The sequence below is a fragment of the Dermochelys coriacea genome, chromosome 9 (genome assembly GCF_009764565.3).
Source record: "Dermochelys coriacea isolate rDerCor1 chromosome 9, rDerCor1.pri.v4, whole genome shotgun sequence".
NCBI classification, from domain to species: Eukaryota; Metazoa; Chordata; order Testudines; family Dermochelyidae; genus Dermochelys; species Dermochelys coriacea.
The window spans coordinates 64,169,755-64,188,702 of NC_050076.1; the positions used below are offsets into that span (position 1 = coordinate 64,169,755).

An 18,948-nucleotide genomic window follows, 5' to 3' on the forward strand; every position below is an offset into this window, starting at 1 on the left:
TGTTCTATTTATAGAAAGGATGGTTTAAAATAAAATACTAACTGGGAAAGAAGTTACAGGTTTTCATCTGAATATACATAGCACTGGGGCTGTATCCCCAGTGAAAACAAAACACTGTGCTAATAATTCTACACTACTTTGGGTGCATTTCTATCCTAAGGACACCAGCAGCTGGCCTCGGAATGTCAAACTTTGTGCACATGTAAAGGTGGGTTGCATTAAGTATCTGAGAGGGAGCCAGTGGGAGTCCCAGTGACAGTTTTAATCCTCTCGCACTTTTCTGTTACTACAAATATCCACAAGCTAAGGTGCTCAGGCACCTAGTGCTGGTAATTGCATAGGATCCTCAGGACTTATCTCTGTGCTCTTCAATAGCCCAGGTTCTTGTAGAATCTCCATCATACAAGAGAGTATATATTGTTTGCATGCTACGTTTGAGGGTTTCACACTGCCACCTGCTGGTTTGTAAACTCTGGCCATATCTTCTCAGGTTGGGGGGGGGGGGGTTCCTCCTCCGCACCAGGGTAGCTAGTCAAGATTAATCCTCTGTCCCTACACCTGGTAAAAAGTACAGCCCTTTGTCTCTCCCAGATTTTACAGTGAGATGTAGCATCTCAATGTAAAAATACACCTGTTTTTCCAGTGAAGTCATGCCCTTTCTTTCAGCACTGAACACAATTTAAATGAGTTGCCTTGGGCTTGTGCATCTTTTAACCACTCCTCCATTGCTTTCATGGCTGGCAGCAATCCGCGATGAAACACACCATCCAGATCAGTACCGTATCACTGCATGGGGGACAGCTGCAAGCTGCCAAGATATTGGAGTTTAAAAAAAAAATCTCATAAAGAATGAAGGGTTTAGAATCATGGGTATTGATCATTCACTTCTATGGGGAAAAAAAAATTACCTGAATTCCCTTTTCTATTCCAGGATTATTCATGTTTTGACCTGATATGAAACAAGCACAGCTGGAGAGGCTGAAATTATGATCTGGGGTGGGGAGGCAGTAGTAGTTAAATGTACATCAATAATGGTAAAAGTCCCATCAATTTCAGTGCGTTGTAATAGAGCAATCATTTAAAAATCCAGTTTAAAACTCTGTTTTAGAATTTAATCTCTTTGAAATGACAAGAAAATGTGAGAAAATGTGTTGGCACCTTTTAAAAACTTGACAGTTTTGGGCCTGATTCTGATCTGTCTGATTTTTGTAAATTTTTTTAAATTACAAACCACTGTAATCCCACTAGCTCGTTATTAACATGGAGTAAGATAAAACAGCATCAGGTGCTTAGTTGTTCTTTTCAGTACAGGAAAATAAAGCATGCGTTTAAATGCTGGTAATTAAGGTACAAGGACTCATAGAACCATAGGGTTAGAATTAGGACTGACAAGCAATTAAAAAAATTAATGGTGATTAATCGCATGATTAAAAAAATTAATAAGTGATTAATTGCACTGTTAAACAATAGAATATTTATTTAAATATTTTTGGATGCTTTCTAAATTTTCAAATATATTTTAATTACAACGCAGGATACAAAATGTACAGTGCTCACTTTATATTTATTTTTATTACAAATATTTGCACTGTAAAAAACAAAAGAAATAGTATATATCAATTCACCTAATACAAGTACTCTAGTGCAATCTCTTTATAATGAAAGTTGAACTTACAAATATAGAATTATGTACAAAAAATAACTGCATTCAAAAATAAAACAATGTAAAACTTTTAGAACCTACAAGTCTACTCAGTCCTACTTTAGCCAATTGCTCAGACCAGAGGGGACAAACTACAGCCCGCGGGCCACATCAGGCCTTCAGCACCCTTCCCTTTGGCCCCCGAGCTCCTGCCAGGGAGCGGGGTCAGGACAGGCTTGCAGAGGAGCCAACCCAACTCCCTGGAAGCACAGTGAGCGGGGTGGAGGCTAGCCCCTGGCCCCTCCCCTTCTGCTCCCCTCCCTCCCTCCCTTGCAGTCACAGTTCCCCCAGCACCTGGGCAGCGTGGCTGCAGCTCTGCCCAGGCAGCACAGCTATAGTGCTGCCAGACTTGGTGTTCCAGGGCAGCACAGTCAGGGGGAGTTGGGGGGGCAGGGCGGGGGGCGATCAAGGGGCCTGAGCCCTGCTGCAGGGGACAGGGGCAGGGGAAGCCAGGGCCCCTCTCCACCTCCAGCATGCTTGGCCCCTGTCTCCAGCAGTCAAGCCCAGACAGGGAGCAAGCCCTGTCCGACTGCCAGGGAGAGCAGCCAAATGAGCAGGGGAAATGCACAGAGAAAGGACTGAGCCCCCCTTTCCCCCACTCCACAGGTAATGTGGGGAGGAGAGAGCAGGGAGGGTTGGATAGGGGTGGAGGGGCCCAGGGCGGCGGTCAGTGGGTGGGGAGCAGGGGAGATTGGATAGGATGCAGGAGTCCCGGGGGCAGTCAGGGGTGGGGAGCGGGGGGGTGTTGGATGGGGGTGGGAGTTCTGGGGGGCTGGAATGAAGGCAGGAGCCAGGCACCCCTCACTGTTTTGGAAGGCATAGCCTCCCCCAGCCTTCTCTACCTGGCCCTCTGTACAATTTCTGTACCCAATGTGGCCCTAGGACCAAAAAGTTTGCCCACCCCTGGCTCAGACAAACAAGTTTGGTTACAATTTGCAGGAGACAATGCTGCCCATTTCTTGTTTACAATGTCACCTGAAAGTGAGAACAGGCATTCGTGTGGCACTGTTGTAGCCGGCATTGCAAGATATTTACGTGCCAAATGCACTAAAGATTCATATGTCCCTTCATGCTTCAACCACCATTCACAATACATACGTCCATGCTGATGATGGGTTCTGCTTTATAATAATTCAAAGCAGAGCAGACCGATGCATGTTCATTTTCATCATCTGAGTCAGATGCCACGAGCAGAAGGCTGATTTTCTTTTTTGGTGGTTTGGGTTCTGTAGTTTCTCTGTCGGAGTGTTGCTCTTTTAAGACATCTGAAAGCATTCTCCACACATAGTCCCCCTCAGATTTTGTAAGGCACGTCAGATTCTTAAACCTTGGGTTGAGTGCTCTGTCTATCCTTAAAAATCTCACATTGGTACCTTCTTTGCTTTTTGTCAAATCTGCTGTGAAAGTGTTCTTAAAAATGAACATGTGCTGGGTCATCATCCGAGACTGCTATAACATGAAATATATGGCAGAATGTGGGTAAAACAGAACAGGAGACAGACAATTCTCCCCCAAGAAGTTCAGTCACAAATTTAATTAACGCATTTGTCAAGGTTCCTTCCTCACTCTGAACACTAGGGTACAGATGTGGGGATCTGCATGAAAGACCCCCTAAGCTTATTCTTACCAGCTTAGGTTAAAAGCTTCCCCAAGGTACAAACTGTTTTACCTTTTGTCCTTGAACCTTTATGCTGGCACCACCAAAGTGTCTAACAAAAATAACAGGGGAAGTGCCCACTTGGAAGTGTCTCCCCCCTGAAAATATCCCCCCAAGCAGTACACCCCCTTTCCTGAGGAAGGCTTGATAAAAATCCTCACCAATTTGCATAGGTGAACACAGATTCAAACCCTTGGATCTTAAGAACAATGAAAAAGTAATCAGGTTCTTAAAAGAAGAATTTTAATTAAAAAGTAAAAGAAAAACCTCTGTAAAATCAGGAAGGGAAATACCTTACAGAGTAGTCAGATTCAAAACATAGAGAATCCCTCTAGGCAAAACCTTAAGTTACAAAAAGACACAAAAACAGGAATATACATCCCATTCAGCACAACTTATTTTATCAGCCATTTAAACAAAACAGAATCTAATGCATATCTAATTAGATTGCTTACTAACTCTTTACAGGAGTTTTGACCTGCATTCCTGCTCTGGTCCTGGCAAAAGCATCACACAGACAGAGAGAGGACCCTTTGTGTCCCCCGCCCCCCGCTTTGAAAGTATCTTGTCTCCTCATTGGTCATTTTGGTCAGGTGCCAGCAAGGTTATCTTAGCTTCTTAACCCTTTACAGGTGAAAGGATTTTTCCTCTGGCCAGGAGGGATTTAAAGGTGTTTACCCTTCCCTTTATATTTATGACAGCATTATTTTTTTAATGAGCATCATCCGCATGGAAGCATGTCCTCTGGAATGGTGGCTGAAGCATGAAGGGGCAAATGAATGTTTAACATATCTGGCACGTGAATACCTTGCAATGCCGGCTACAAGAGTGCCAGGCAAATGCCTGTTCTCACTTTCAGGTGACATTGTAAATAAGAAGAAGGCAGCAGTATCTCCTGTGAATGTAAACAAATTTGTTTGTCTTAGGAATTGGCTAAGAACAAGGAGTAGGACTGAATGGACTTGTAGGCTCTAAAGTTTTACATTGTTTTCTTTTTCAGTGCAGTAATGTAACAAAAAAAATCTATATTTGTAAATTGCACTTTCACAATAAAGAGATTGCACGACAGTACTTATGAGGTGAATTGAAAAATACTAATATTGTTTATCATTTTTACAGTGCAAATACTTCTAATAAAAATTATATAAAGTGAGCACTGTACACTTTGCATTCTGGATTGTAATAGAAATCAGTACATTTGAAAATGTAGAAAAAATCCAAAAATATTTAATAAATTTCAATTGGTGTTCTATTGTTTAACAGTGCAATTAATCATGATTAATTTTTTTAATCACAATTAATTTTTTTGAGTTAATCGTGTGAGTTAACTGTGATTAATCGACAACCCTAGTTAGAACAGACTGCAAAGGTCATCCAGCCTAACCCCCTGCCAAGATACAGGATTTGTTGTGTCTAAACCATCCCAGATAGATTGGTATCCAGCCTCCCTTTGAGAACCTCCAGTGAAGGAGCTTCCATAACCTCCCTAGATATCTGTTCCATTGTCCTAGTGTTCTTACAGTTAGGAAGTTTTCCTGAGATTTGATCTAAATCTGCGATGAGATTTGATCTAAATCTGATGTAGTTTGAACCCATTGCCTCTCGCCCTGCCCTCTGTGGCAAGACAGAACAAATTCTCTCCACCTTTTTTATGGCAGCTATTCAAGTATATGAATACCGCTATAATGTCCGTCCTCCTTAATCTCCTTTATTTCCAAACTAAACATACCCAGGTCCTTCAGCCTTTGCATTCCATCCCTTTGTTCATCTTTGTCATTTGTCCCGGGACTCTTTCCAGTTTCTCTACATTCTTTCTATACAGAAAGAAAAGGAGTACTTGTGGCACCTTAGAGACTAACAAATTTACTAGAGCATAAGCTTTCGTGAGCTACAGCTCACTTCATCGGATGCATTTGGTGGAAAAAACAGAGGAGAGATTTATATACACACACACAGAGAACATGAAACAATGGGTTTATCATACACACTGTAAGGAGAGTGATCACTTAAGATAAGCCATCACCAACAGCAGGGGGGGGGAAAGGAGGAAAACCTTCCATGGTGACAAGCAGGTAGGCTAATTCCAGCAGTTAACAAGAATATCAGAGGAACAGTGGGGGGTGGGGTGGGGGGGAGAAATACCATGGGGAAATAGTTTTACTTTGTGTAATGACTCATCCATTCCCAGTCTCTATTCAAGCCTAAGTTAATTGTATCCAGTTTGCAAATTAATTCCAATTCAGCAGTCTCTCCTTGGAGTCTGTTTTTGAAGCTTTTTTGTTGAAGTATAGCCACTCTTAGGTCTGTGATCGAGTGACCAGAGAGATTGAAGTGTTCTCCAACTGGTTTTTGAATGTTATAATTCTTGACGTCTGATTTGTGTCCATTCATTCTTTTACGTAGAGACTGTCCAGTTTGGCCAATGTACATGGCAGAGGGGCATTGCTGGCACATGATGGCATATATCACATTGGTAGATGCGCAGGTGAACGAGCCTCTGATAGTGTGGCTGATGTGATTAGGCCCTATGATGGTGTCCCCTGAATAGATATGTGGACAGAGTTGGCAACGGGCTTTGTTGCAAGGATAGGTTCCTGGGTTAGTGGTTCTGTTGTGTGGTGTGTGGTTGCTGGTGAGTATTTGCTTCAGATTGGGGGGCTGTCTGTAAGCAAGGACTGGTCTGACACAAATCAGACGTCAAGAATTATAAGAAGAATTATAAGAATCTTCAGCTAATTCCTTCAGTACCCGCGGGTGAATAGTGTCTGGCCCTGCTGATTTCAATTCATTCAAATTGGTCAGAAGATCTCTAATTAGAAGTAATGGAAGAGGAGAAGGACCTTGGAGTATTGGTTGATCATAGGATGACGATGAGCTGCCAATGTGATATGGCTGTGAAAAAAGCTAATGCGGTTTTGGGATGCATCAGGAGAGGCATTTCCAGTAGGGATAAGGAGGTTTTAGTACCATTATACAAGGCACTAGTGAGACCTCACCTGGAATGCTGTGTGCAGTTCTGGTCTCCCATGTTTAAAAAGGATGAATTCAAACTGGAGCAGGTACAGAGAAGGGCTACTAGGATGATGCGAGGAATGGAAAACTTGTCTTGTGAAAGGAGACTTAAAGAGCTTGGCTTGTTTAGCCTAACTAAAAGAAGGTTGAGGGGAGATATGATTGTTCTCTATAAATATATCAGAGGGATAAATACAGGAGAGGGAGAGGAATTATTTAAGCTCAGCACCAATGTGGACACAAGAATAAATGGGTATAAACTGGCCACCAGGAAGTTTAGACTTGAAATCAGATGAAGGTTTTTAACCATCAGAGGAGTGAAGTTTTGGAATAGCCTTCCAAGGGAAGCAGTGGGGGCAAAAGATCTATCTGGCTTTAAGATTCTACTCGATAAGTTTATGGAGGAGATGGTATGATGGGATAATGTGATTTTGGTAATTAATTGATCTTTAAATATTCAGGGTAAATAGGCCAAATCCCCTGAGATGGGATATTAGATGGATGGGATCTGAGTTATCCAGGAAAGAATTTTTTGTAGTATCTGGCTGGTGAACCTTGCCCATATGCTTAGGGTTTAGCTGATCGCCATATTTGGGGTCGGGAAGGAATTTTCCTCCAGGGCAGATTGGAAGAGGCCCTGGAGGTTTTTCGCCTTCCTCTGTAGCATGGGGCACGGGTCACTTGAGGGAGGTTTCTCTGCTCCTTGAAGTCTTTAAACCATGATTTGAGGACTTCAATAGCTCAGACATAGGTGAGGTTTTTCGTAGGAGTGGGTGGGTGAGATTCTGTGGCCTGCGTTGTGCAGGAGGTCAGACTAGATGATCAGAATGGTCCCTTCTGACCTTAGTATCTATGAATCTATGTGTTCCTTATTTATCCCGATCTATACCCGTTTCCCTTTATTGTCTGTTGTAACTTTGCTAGTGTCTGGTCACATGTTATTTTTTGTGGGAAGACTGAAGGAAAGTAAGCATTGAGCAGCTCTGCCTTCCTATCAGTTGTTACAAGCTCAACTTTTCCATTGAGCAGCGGACTCTCACTCTTCCTGGAGCTACCTAACTTCATGGCAAAAAATGTAATAAAACAAGCCATGTTCATTGTGTTGCTACTCGCAAACTCAAAAGGTTCCAGAATGTTTTAAATCAACTAATAAACTAACAAATTGCCTGCTGTCTTAGTTAGGTTATAGATAGAAACTGTAGCCAAATATCTCAGCTTGTATATTGTAAATATACTGTACCTTCTGTAAATAAGTTTGGGAAAGTGTTGTATTAAAACTATTGACCATTTTACTAATCCTCAAATTAAATGCTTTATGATTGTGATCTGTGACTGAAAACCCATGCAACTCTCAAGTATCATGAACCTGTGGCAGGTTCCAGGCAGGTTCTGTGAGGAACATCTAAAGCAAACCTGGTTTATGATTATGTAATATAGAAATGTTTTGTTGTGTTATAATTTTTTGGCTTTCATTTTAAAATACTTTATTGACTGTTCTATACCCATACACCCAGTAACAAAGATGCAGTATGACCCCATAAGTCAATAGAATATATTTTATAAAACTCAGTTTTGATCTGTAATATAAAGGCTGGTAAATGAGCTAGGTGCCATAGGATTCCAAATATGAGTGAGTGTTTGGGATAAGCTAATTCCCTGGAGCTTGCGTGGAGTCAGGGGGCTGAACTTTGTGTAGCAGCTTTCCAATACTGAAGTCTTATGCCAGACTAAGCTAACTGTCAGGCTGAACAGGTTAGAGACTGGTTTTAGATGTATTAATATTAGACTTAGAGCCTGATTTTGCCTCTTTCTCCCCTGACCAGATTTCCATGCATTTTTCTGACCTCAGAGCAGGGAGAGAGCAGGCTGTGTGGGCAGCCCAGGCTAGGAGCGAGTGTGCTGGGGAGAGAGGGGCTGGACATATGCGCATTTCCTCTATCCATCCTGCAGATTTGTTCTGAGGCAGCTTGTTCCATGGACCCATCCATGCTGGGGAACTCCCTTTCTCCTTCTGTGCACCCCATAGAAATGCCCAGTGAGACCAACTTGGTTATTAATCAATAAAGAGGTTGATTATCTCTCTTGTTTCCCCAGGTACTGCTGATCATAGAATATCAGGGTTGGAAGGGACCTCAGGAGGTCATCTAGTCCAACCCTCTGCTCAAAGCAGGACCAATCCCCAATTTTTGCTCCAGATCCCTAAATGGCCCCCTCAAGGATTGATTTCACAACCCTGGGTTTAGCAGGCCAATGCTGAAACCACTGAGCTATACCCCAGTGTGTCAATAGCACCCACTACTGCCTGAGAAATAAGAGTTGGAGATGGGCTTTCAAGTGCTTTAACACTTAGTGACCAAAGACATCATAACAACCACTAAATAACTATCCCAGCTTTAATATGACATTTCTTGTTCTATCATCGATTACCTGGGGTTTGGAGAGGGTGGAAATCGTGTGTGAAGATTAGAAATTGCTCTAAAATCTACCTAAATCATCTGGGTGGTTATTTTCTATGGTGCATATTTAGCAGCTTATTTCCAGATCACAGCCCATCCTTGTACTTCTAAAGACAATTCCAGGATGTTGTTCTCAGTGGGAGGGAAATACCCTTCTGCTTTGCTATTAATGAAATACAAGGCAGTTCAGATTAAAATGATACGCTCCGTGTCTCAGAAACATACTGATCGTGCCAGTTTAATTGGTTAACCTCACAGGGCTTGTAAGTCTCAGGAGGAGTGTGGGGGGTGCTTGGAGCTCTGGTGGGCAGGGGGTCAGAAGGGTTGGGTTGGGGTGGGGCCTAGGGTGATCAGATGTCCTGATTTTATAGGGACAGTCCTGATATTTGGGTTTTTTTTAATATGGGCTTCTATTACCCCCCACCCCCGTCTTGATTTTTCACACTTCTAGCTGGTCACCCTAGCGGGGCCTCAGGCAGAAGGAGAGGCTAACCTCCCTAAAGGGGGGGGTGTCATGCCATGCGCCGCCCATGTCTATCCAACTGTATGGGTTCTACCAGGGGACATAGCTCAATGCATTCTAACATAACTAGATGAGAAAGGGTGTGTTGTGCCCTCTACTGATAAAGCAGCAGTTTAGTAACAGGCAGGAAGATATTTGTCTCTGATCCCTGCGTCCTCTCTCATCCATCCTTTGTTCCCGCAGTGGTCACTGTGCTCAGCCCCTTGTACTCCCACTGGCCAGAACTGACTTACTTCCAACTTGGGGTAACCCTCCCGGTCACCAGTTGCTAGGGTACCCAATCTCCAGGCCATTGACCGGGATCCCAGCTGCTAGGTTAGGTCAACCTGATCCTCTGCAACAACAAACACCCTCTCCTACCACCTCGTTAACAATGCAGCACACAGTAGTCTTGCAAACCATTAAGAAAATCCCCCTGCTTTGTCACATCTCTCACCCCTTCGCATCTGAACTGAGCAGGGTCACTTCAGGTAGAAGTTCAAGTGCCCCTTTCCATAACAGTGCATCAGCTATAACATTTGAACTCCCATTAACACGAACCGTCTCCATATCATAATCCTGGAGGATCGGACACCATCTCAGCAGCTTGGCATTAGCCATGTCAGAGGAGAGTGGCCTATATACACAGTAATACACCACTGATATCAATACGGCTGCAGCTTTTTAAGAGCCCACACCATGGCCAGACATACTTTCTCTATGGCTGCATAGTTCTGCTCCTGGGGAAGCAGTTTCTTGCTTAGCTACATGATAAAGTGATGATAAAAGTTCAGAATAAAAGACAATTGTGTGAGCGTGTCAAACTTTGTGTAGTATTCTCCTTGTATTGTAGACACAAACGGACAATTTTGCTCACCATGTGATGGGGATTACCTGCCCCACATTTAGGACCACAGCCTGCAATGACCTCCATGTGGCAGCAGCATTATTGTGCCTCAATGTCAATAGGTGTAGGGATCTGCCCATAGCAGTGGCTAGGACACACCTGAGAAGTGGCAGATCCCTGTTTAAATCCTCTTTTCCCCTCAAGCAGAGGGGTGACAAACTCAGGGTCTCCTACATCCTGCATGGGTACCAGGGACCTGCAGGTGCAGTGTTAATTCCAAGATCTGGGCCTAAATCAGGCAGACAAGGGGTTCCTTGCAGGTGCATTGGGATTCTCAAGCCTGCCAGGGAAGATTTATCCCTGTGCCGTAGTCACTTCACACGGATTTTACTGGTGCAAAGTGGCCCCTGGGGCCCCCATTAGTGAACCCCCCTACCTGGCACAGAGTTGGCACTGCATCTACCTGTCAGATGCTCTGGCTCATGCAACCTTCCAGGGCAGTCTGAAGGAGGGTAAGAGAGGATGGAGGTAGCAAGAACCATGGCTTGGCTGGTCCAACTCCCCAGTATCTTGCCACTGCCAAAGGCCCCGAGAAGCTATAGCACCAGGGCAAGCAAATAAATGTAGCCCAGGAGCTAAGTCTGGTCCCAGCAATACTTTAATAGGAGAGGTGCAAGCTACCTCCCCTGTCTCTGCAGAAGCCCTAGTGCTGCTGCAGGGAAGAATTCCCCATGTGTGTACACGTGATGATTCTGGAGCCCTCCATGCAGAAAAACCTACCCTTTCCCCATCTTCAACTGTGTGATTTGCAAATCTAATCCAAAGGCTTTTTAAAAACATATTGAATCCTACATCTGCGTCTTCTGAGGAGTCTAGAACAGCAGTGGGGCATGCCTAGTGCAGCACTGGCAGACTCCAGTTTGCTGGAACATAGGGCCTGACTAAGGCAAGCCCAGGGTCTAGCCTCTAAGTGGGGATGGAGATGGGGCATTGGGTAGCAAAGGACTGTTGTATTGGGCCCCGTCTCATCTTCCAAGGGTGGCAGCAAGGCCCACACATTTGGGAACAGCAGGCATGACAATGGAAATCCCTTCTCTCGCCTGTACTTACCCTTGAGCAACTGCTCTACAAACTGAATTCTAATTATCCCATATGAACATTTGTTTCACAGCTTTTTGAACTCATGTGTGGACACATGCTTCTGCATTGTTTCCCACTGGAAGCAGCAGGCTCGGGGAGGGGGGTGGGGGGCTTTTTACTTTTTAAGCTCAAGAACGCTCGCTATCACTCTGAATATGCCATTAGCTAAGAGAATCCGCAGCACTGCATTAAACAAGTCCCTTCTGGGTATTTTAAGCTGCTACTCGAGTCATACCCAGGCAGGTACAAATTTTGGCCAAGGAACCAAATAAAGGAGCTGCTGTGGGGAGACTATAAACATGATAGAAATGCTAACGAGAGGTACTCATATTGGTACAGTATATTGGTGGGCTGTATGATGATTCTACACTTATAGTGACCACAAAGTAGCTAGAACAAATTCAGTGATGTAGGGCTACTAGTTAGAACAATGGCCGTGTGTTTAACTGACTCATTTGTTGATACAGTTTCTTAATCACATCCAAAATCTGGTAGACTAATTTCTTGAGATTTTTGTCTTTTTGGCTGAGTAAAAACACATTTAAAAATAAAATATAGGGCTCTGCATATTTTGGGCGGGATTGTGGCATGCCATTTACATTGGGTTCCTGGAGCATAAACTTGCTCCATACATGACAGTATAAATGCGCACCTCTCCTCATCACTAAATCCACACCAACCAGTAAGGTGACTATGAAAAAGAATCAGTTCAGTGCTCAAGCAATATGTCAGAGCTTTCACTGGTGGGGGGAGGAGGGAAGGAAAACTCAACATATCAACGTGCCACTGGTTTTCATTTTTTTATTTGACAAAAATGAGAATGTTGAAAAACTCATGATGGTTCATGATGCAGTTTGCATTCTTTGTCCCATCATTTTTTGCAACAATTTTGTTTTTTGATGTGAACATTTTTTAGCCAGCTGGCTTTTTTCAGTAAAGATGGGGCTCCTTTGGCCCAAGAGGAAGCAATCACATCCAGAACCAGGCTGTTGGCCTTTAAGGGCACACATGATCAATTTGCTACGCTGTACAGGCAGGACTGAGTATATGAGGTTTTTGAGCTGGGCAAGGGCTGCAGTGTTGAGCTACTTTATTGGCTGTACTAATTGTACACGTGCTATTATGCTACTTATCAGGGGGTAGCCGTGTTAGTCTGTATCCGCAAAAACAACGAGGAGTCCGGCAGCACCTTAAAGACTAACAGATTTATTTGGGCATAAGCTTTCGTGGGCAAAAAAACCCACTTCTTCAGATGCGTGGAGTGAAAATTACAGATACAGGCATAAATATACTGGCACATGAAGAGAAAGGAGTTACCTTGCAAGTAGAGAACCAGTGCTGACAGGGTCAATTCAGTCACAGTGGATGTGGTCCACTCCCAATAATTGATGAGGAGGTGTCAATACCAAGCGAGGGAAAATTGCTTTTGTAGTGAGCTAGCCACTCCCAGTCCCTATTCAAGCCCAAATTAATGGTGTTAAATCTGCAAACGAATTGTAGCTCTGCAGTTTCTCTTTGAAGTCTGTTTTTGAAGTTTTTGTTGTTGAAGGATGGCTACTTTTAAATCTGTTATAGAATGTCCAGGGAAATTGAAGTTTTTTTCCTAGTGGCTTTTGTATGTTAGCATTCCTGATGTCTGATTTATGTCCATTTATTCTTTTGCGTACAGACTGTCCGGTTTGGCGAATGTACATGGCAGAGGGGCATTGCTGGCACATGATGGCATATATCACATTAGTAGATGTGCAGGTGAATGAGTCCCTGATGATGTGGCTGGTGTGGTTGGGTCCTGTGATGGTGTGGCTAGAGTAACTATGGGGACAGAGCTGGCAACAGGATTTGTTACAGGGATTGGTTCCTGGGTTAGTGTTTCTGTGGTGTGGTGTGTAGTTGCTGGTGAGTATTTGCTAGACATTGTGTTGACCTTGATTGACTGGGAAAACAACCAGCAGCTGTGGTAGAACTTTCTAGCCTTTATGGTCACCATCCTTATTTGTTACCTAAGTATAGAAATAGGGGGTGGGGGCGGAGGGGGACATTGGTTGAGCCAACAATTGTGTTTAAATTATGAAGCAGCGGGTGAAGTCAGGAAGAGCACCACCTTTTCTTTCACTTGTGGACATGGGCGGTAGGTGAACCCCTGCCTTTGGGCAGGCTAGCTCGCTGGCTCTGCCCCTTCCACCTGAGGCCCCACCTGCTGGCCCTGGCCCTTCTGCCCAAGGCCGTTGGCCCAACCCCCAGGCTGGCCTGAGCCGCCCCTGGCCGCCCAAGCTCCAGGCTGCTGGCTGGAGCTGAACCCCTGCCAGCTTCAAGGGCGAGTGAGGACGGGGCTTAGACGCGGAACATGGGCCTGGGTTAGGGGAGGCTTAGCCTCCCTGGCCTTTGATACCCACTGCCCTGCATGTGCCACCTTGCTGCCACCAGCATCCCTGCCTTTGTCACCTCAGATCTAACCACTGAAATACACCTATTTCTTAAGGCTGTTAAGAAGCTGACTCAGGCTCCAATTCAGCAAACCATAGTTTTACGTGCCTTGCTGAAATCTATATAGACTGTTGCATCAGGGACTCCATAGGCGCTGGTTGGCTTCTGCATAGAATTTATAGTGCTGGCTTTGACACCAAAGTTCGAAATGGTCTTGAACCTGCTGACATGAGAGCCTTTCGCTCTCCCAGTGTAGCCATGCCACAGATGTGGTCACTCAGAGCAGCTTCAGCTGGCTTTTCCTCTGTTAATGGAGAGAGACAGGCAAGCAGTGCATGTTCCATCAGGCCACTTGATTTTTGGAACTCACTCTCTTGCTTCCAGATTAATGTGTTCTGCAGCATACTGGAAGGTGTAGCTATTTGTTTGAACTTTTGAGACTGGATGGTGAGCTGGGATGCGTGGGATTAATTTATTACTTGATGACTCCTGGTTTATTGAGGCTGGCTGGATACTCATAGTGTGCTTTATAATGGGGTGGCCAAACTTATTGATCCTCCGAGCCGCCTATGACAAACTTCAGAAGTTGGAGAGCAGGTGCGTCCCACGGGGCTGAAGCCCCAAGGCCTCCCCTCCCCGCTGCCAGAGGCGGTGTGTGGGGGGAGGCATGTGGGGTCATGTGCCTCCCCATATTTTCTCCAGGGTTTGCTGGTCCAACTCAGTCTCATGGTGCCACCAGGCCCTCTCTCTTCCCGGCAGCTGCTGGAGCTGGCAAGCTAGAACCTGCAGCCGTGGGGAGAGGCAGTAGCAAACAGCTGGGAGCTGCAGGGAGAGCTAAAGCAGCAGCCCCTCTCTGCATCTCCCACCTGTTTGCTGCTGTCTCACCATGTGGAACTAACACCTGGGAGCTGCAGGGAAAGGCCCCTGAGGGTGAGGGGGGCATTCTGGGGGAGGGGAGGGAGACAAATCTTTAAATTGGGCCCAGCCCCCTCAGCCAGGACCATTGTCTCTGCAAAGCCCCTAGCCCCACTGCAAGGCAGAAGCCCCGAGTTCTCCGCTCCCAGTCTGGTAGGGGGAGAATGGGAGAAGTTCAGGGGGCTCTGTGAGCCACACTTTAACTGTAAAAGAGCTGCATGTAGCTCACGAGCCGCAGTTTGGCCACCCCTGCTTTAAGATTATAAATTCTCAGATTTATATTCTCTCGCTAAATATGTGGTCTATTTGCATAGTACACGGGCACTTAAAGTTATTAAAAATCTATCTCCATGTTACAGTGGGAAACACTGAGGCTGAAAATCATAGCATAGGGAAAAAGCAATTGTGCTGTGTGTATTTTGGCCAGGTTATGTTTACAAAGTGTGGTTGCTAGGGAAACTTGAATCTACATGAGTCCTTAACCCTGGCAGCCCAGTTGCTTTGAAAGCCATGTGAGCAAAGCTCACCTCTGTGCAGAGTGCCAGGTTAAGCGCACTTAAGAACATTTTGAAACAAAAGTTGACCCTGGACTGAACTGAAATATGTTTTTTCTTAATGCCCTAGCAGAATTAACAGCTTTGTTTGGAAATAACTGCTTCTGGCCTCCCAGAGTCAAAGGGAGTGCTGCAAACAGGAGCCTGCAAGAAGAGGGTTCCAGGAAGTTCCTGACAACTGGGGGAATATTCCATCACCTGGTGATGCCGCAAGAATCACTGCAAATCCCTTCGTTATGGCATATAGTGGCCTCCTTCCAGCTACTCAGGTGCCTGTCACAGTCCCCTGCATAGGCTTTTCATGCCTGTGGAGTGTGGTGGTGGGGAATTTGGCTCTATGTATTGGAGAAGGATATAACAAATTCACATTTAAACCCAGTCTAACGCTTCATCTGCTGGAGAACATGTGTTGCAGAACCTGCAGGAGGAGACTAGTGTGTAGTTCATCTGTTCCTACTCAAATGGGGATCTAGAAGGCTTGTGCTCAGTGTCACAGCAGGTCTATTGTGTAAGGTCTTGGGATATTGTGAGCCCTTCCCCAACCTCTTCCTGAAAGCAGCTTTTCAGTCTGCATACTGCACAGCCCTAGGAACCTATTCTCTGAGAAATCAAAACATTCCCAGACTTTGTAAATCTCTGTTGGGTGCGTTTGCACCTTGAGGTGGCCAACAGCTGCTCTCCAACTGCAAAAAACATTCTGTGTCTGTTTGAAAAAACAAAACTTGGGGAAAACTTTTCTCTGTTTGATCTGTGAGTAGTTCAAGCATCAGCCCCAACTTTCACTGTCGAAGCCAAAGGCACGAAGTTTCTCTCCCACCTGGACCTCCCTTGTTTTAATGGGCTGGAAAAAGCACTCATAGAATATATTTTCCAGCTATGAATGGAATATGGCCTAAGGAGGAGTGAAGGCTGTTAGTAGGGGTAAAATCTTAAACTATATCTGATGAATAAGACTCTGTAATACACATACAAGAGTCACATTCATCAGATCTAATTTAAGAATTTCACCCCTACACTGGCAGCCTTCACTCCTCCTTGTGCCATGTGCCATTCGTGGCTGGAAAATACAACCCCAAAATTAACATGATGTGATTCCTGTTGCAGACTGTTCATGTCTCGATAGAATAAAAAACCTAAATACTGGGGCGAGGCTGAAATGTAAACATTAAAGACCAGCCATTATTGCACCAGTCCTGTTGCTGTTGCTCTGATGTCAATGGCAAAAGTCCCTGGGTCATTTGTAGAGAGCTCAGACTTTAAAAAGCTCCCAAAAAATCCACACAGCATTAGTTGTTTTTAATAAATGCAATCGCAAGAAAATGTAGATGTACTTTTCTTCCTTTCCAAAGAGCAAAATGTTAAGCCCTGATTCTGATCTCCCCAACGTTACAGCAGTGCAGCTCTGGTAACTTTGGAGTTACTCCTTATTCACACCAAAGAAAGAACAGATACAGGCCATTGCTGTATTCGCAAAGAAAATAAAAATATTTAAATTTTAATACTTGTGGTACAATAGCTCTGCTTGGGACTTAATATTGTCACAATAACGCATAAAGCAAACACATGAAAGTTTGCAGCTATGGTGTTATAGCATTTGCTCACACAAGATGCTAAATGTCCCCAAATCACTTAAAAATGCAAAGTAACCACTGTCCAGTTTTACTAATAGGTGGAAACAATGTGGCACTCAGCACTTCTATATTTTAGCTTTGACAATGTGATTCCCATGTAAATACTTTAGTTTTTTTCAAATCTATGTACTTTTTTTTAACCAATATTCAAATAAAATGTCATGCTAACACTGCATATCATTGTAATTTGTACATACTGTGAATGAAAACCCAATTAAAAAAATCAGACCACAGACAGCTGGCTTTATCCCCCCTTCCTGCCCCTTCCCTCCCTCACCACCACCACCCCAACACATCAGGGTGAATGGAATGTCCTTTCTTTTTCATTTTTAGGAGAAAAAAAAAGGTTGGGGTCATGTATAATACAGTTATGTACAGCAGTGGTTCTCAAACTAGGGCCGCCGCTTGTTCAGGGAAAGCCCCTGGTGGGCTGGGCTGGTTTGTTTACCTGCCGCGTCCGCAGGTTCATTTGATCGCGGCTCCCACTGGCTGCGGTTCGCCGCTCCAGGCCAGTGGGGGCTGCAGGAAGGGCGGCCAGCACATCCCTCAGCCCGTGCCACTTCCCGCAGACACCATTGGCCTGGAGCGGTGAACCGCGGCCAGTGGGAGCTGCAATCGGCCGAACCTGCGGACGCGACAGGTAAACAAACTGGCCTGCGCTGCCAGGGGCTTTCCCTGAACCAGCGGCGGCCCTAGTTTGAGCAGCACAGTACTATGTGAACTAGTTGCCTGTGGCATCCCAAATACTAATCCATGGTGCCTTCTCGTGGTACATGAGAAAATGATATCAATGTTTAAGGAGTTTTCCACCTGGAGTGGCACTAGTTTAATCAGAGAAAGGGGATGGGCAGTAGTGATCGGCAGGTGGGGGGTGGGGTCCAGAAGTGTGGCTGGAGAAGTCAGAGCAAGCCAGAAACCTTTTTGCTGGTGACAAGGGCAAAGAAGAAAGAAAAGTGAGTGCTTGGAAGTCGCAACAGCTCTGAAGGGCTTGAAAAAAGACTGAGCTAACTTTCCTAAGGAATGTCCTACCAAAATGGGGCAGTCACACTTAGATGACAAAGGTGGGGCTCCAGAGCTAAACCATAAGCCTCTGCTGCTTAAATGAAAAGGCAAAGAGCCAAATTTGTAAAGGCATTTTGGTACCTAAAGATGCCGATAGTGGGATTTTTCAATCTGTAGGCACCTGATTACAATGAAAAATCTGTCCCTAAATCCTTTAGTGGGAAATAGTAACAAACTCAAACCTGTGGGGAACCAGCCAGTAGCGGGCACTAATAATCCACACTCTCCTATCGTGGGTTACAGTAATGCCCAATTTTCAGAGTAGCAGCCCTGTTAGTCTGTATTCGCAAAAAGAAAAGGAGTACTTGTGGCACCTTAGAGACTAACAAATTTATTAGAGCATAAGCTTTCGTGAGCTACAGCTCACTTCATCGGAATGCATCCGATGAAGTGAGCTGTAGCTCATGAAAGCTTATGCTCTAATAAATTTGTTAGTCTCTAAGGTGCCACAAGTACTCCTTTTCTTTTTTAGTAATGCCCAAGAAACATTGTGTAAGGCAGAGGTCCCCAAACTTCAGGGTGAAGTCCCCTAGGGGGTGTGAAGGAACATTCGGGGGGGGGCAGCAGTGCCAAGGCCAGCCCCCACAGGGGGTGGGGCGGGAACGCCATCCAATCCCAGCTCTGCTTTGACCCCATCCCCTGCCGCAGCCCTGGCTCCCAGCCCAACGTCCAGCCCTACTCCCTGCCACGGCCCTGGCTCCCAGTCCTGTGTCCAGATCCACCCCCAGCCCCAGATCCAACCGCAGTGGCAGCCCCCTTATCCCTGTTCGCCTCCCACCCCCAGGAGAAGCTGTGGCCCCGCTCCTGACCCTGGCTCCTGGGGGAGTGGGCCTGCAGACAGGGATAAAGGGGTTGCGACCCTGAAAATTCAGGGCCTACTGGTGTGGGAAGTGAGATTCACAAAGAGATTTAGGCCTCGCAAGGCTGAGCAGCACACTGCCCAACTTTTAGCTACCTAGAAAAATCACAGCAACACACTGTGCTCCATACAGCCTTGGTAGGTGCCTTGGCTCTCGACATACTGCATGGGCAGAGACTGGAGCCCA

General features: G+C 45.2%; 1 long non-coding RNA gene across 1 annotated transcript; it reads right to left on the reverse strand.

Annotated features, from left to right (window-relative positions):
- Positions 1-7,344: 7,344 nt before the first annotated feature.
- On the reverse strand, positions 7,345-18,149 carry LOC122455747. Its single transcript, XR_006274198.1, has 3 exons — positions 17,549-18,149; positions 7,607-7,611; positions 7,345-7,358 (listed from the first exon to the last, which is right to left on the reverse strand). It is a non-coding gene; the product is annotated as an uncharacterized LOC122455747 (long non-coding RNA).
- Positions 18,150-18,948: the final 799 nt, after the last annotated feature.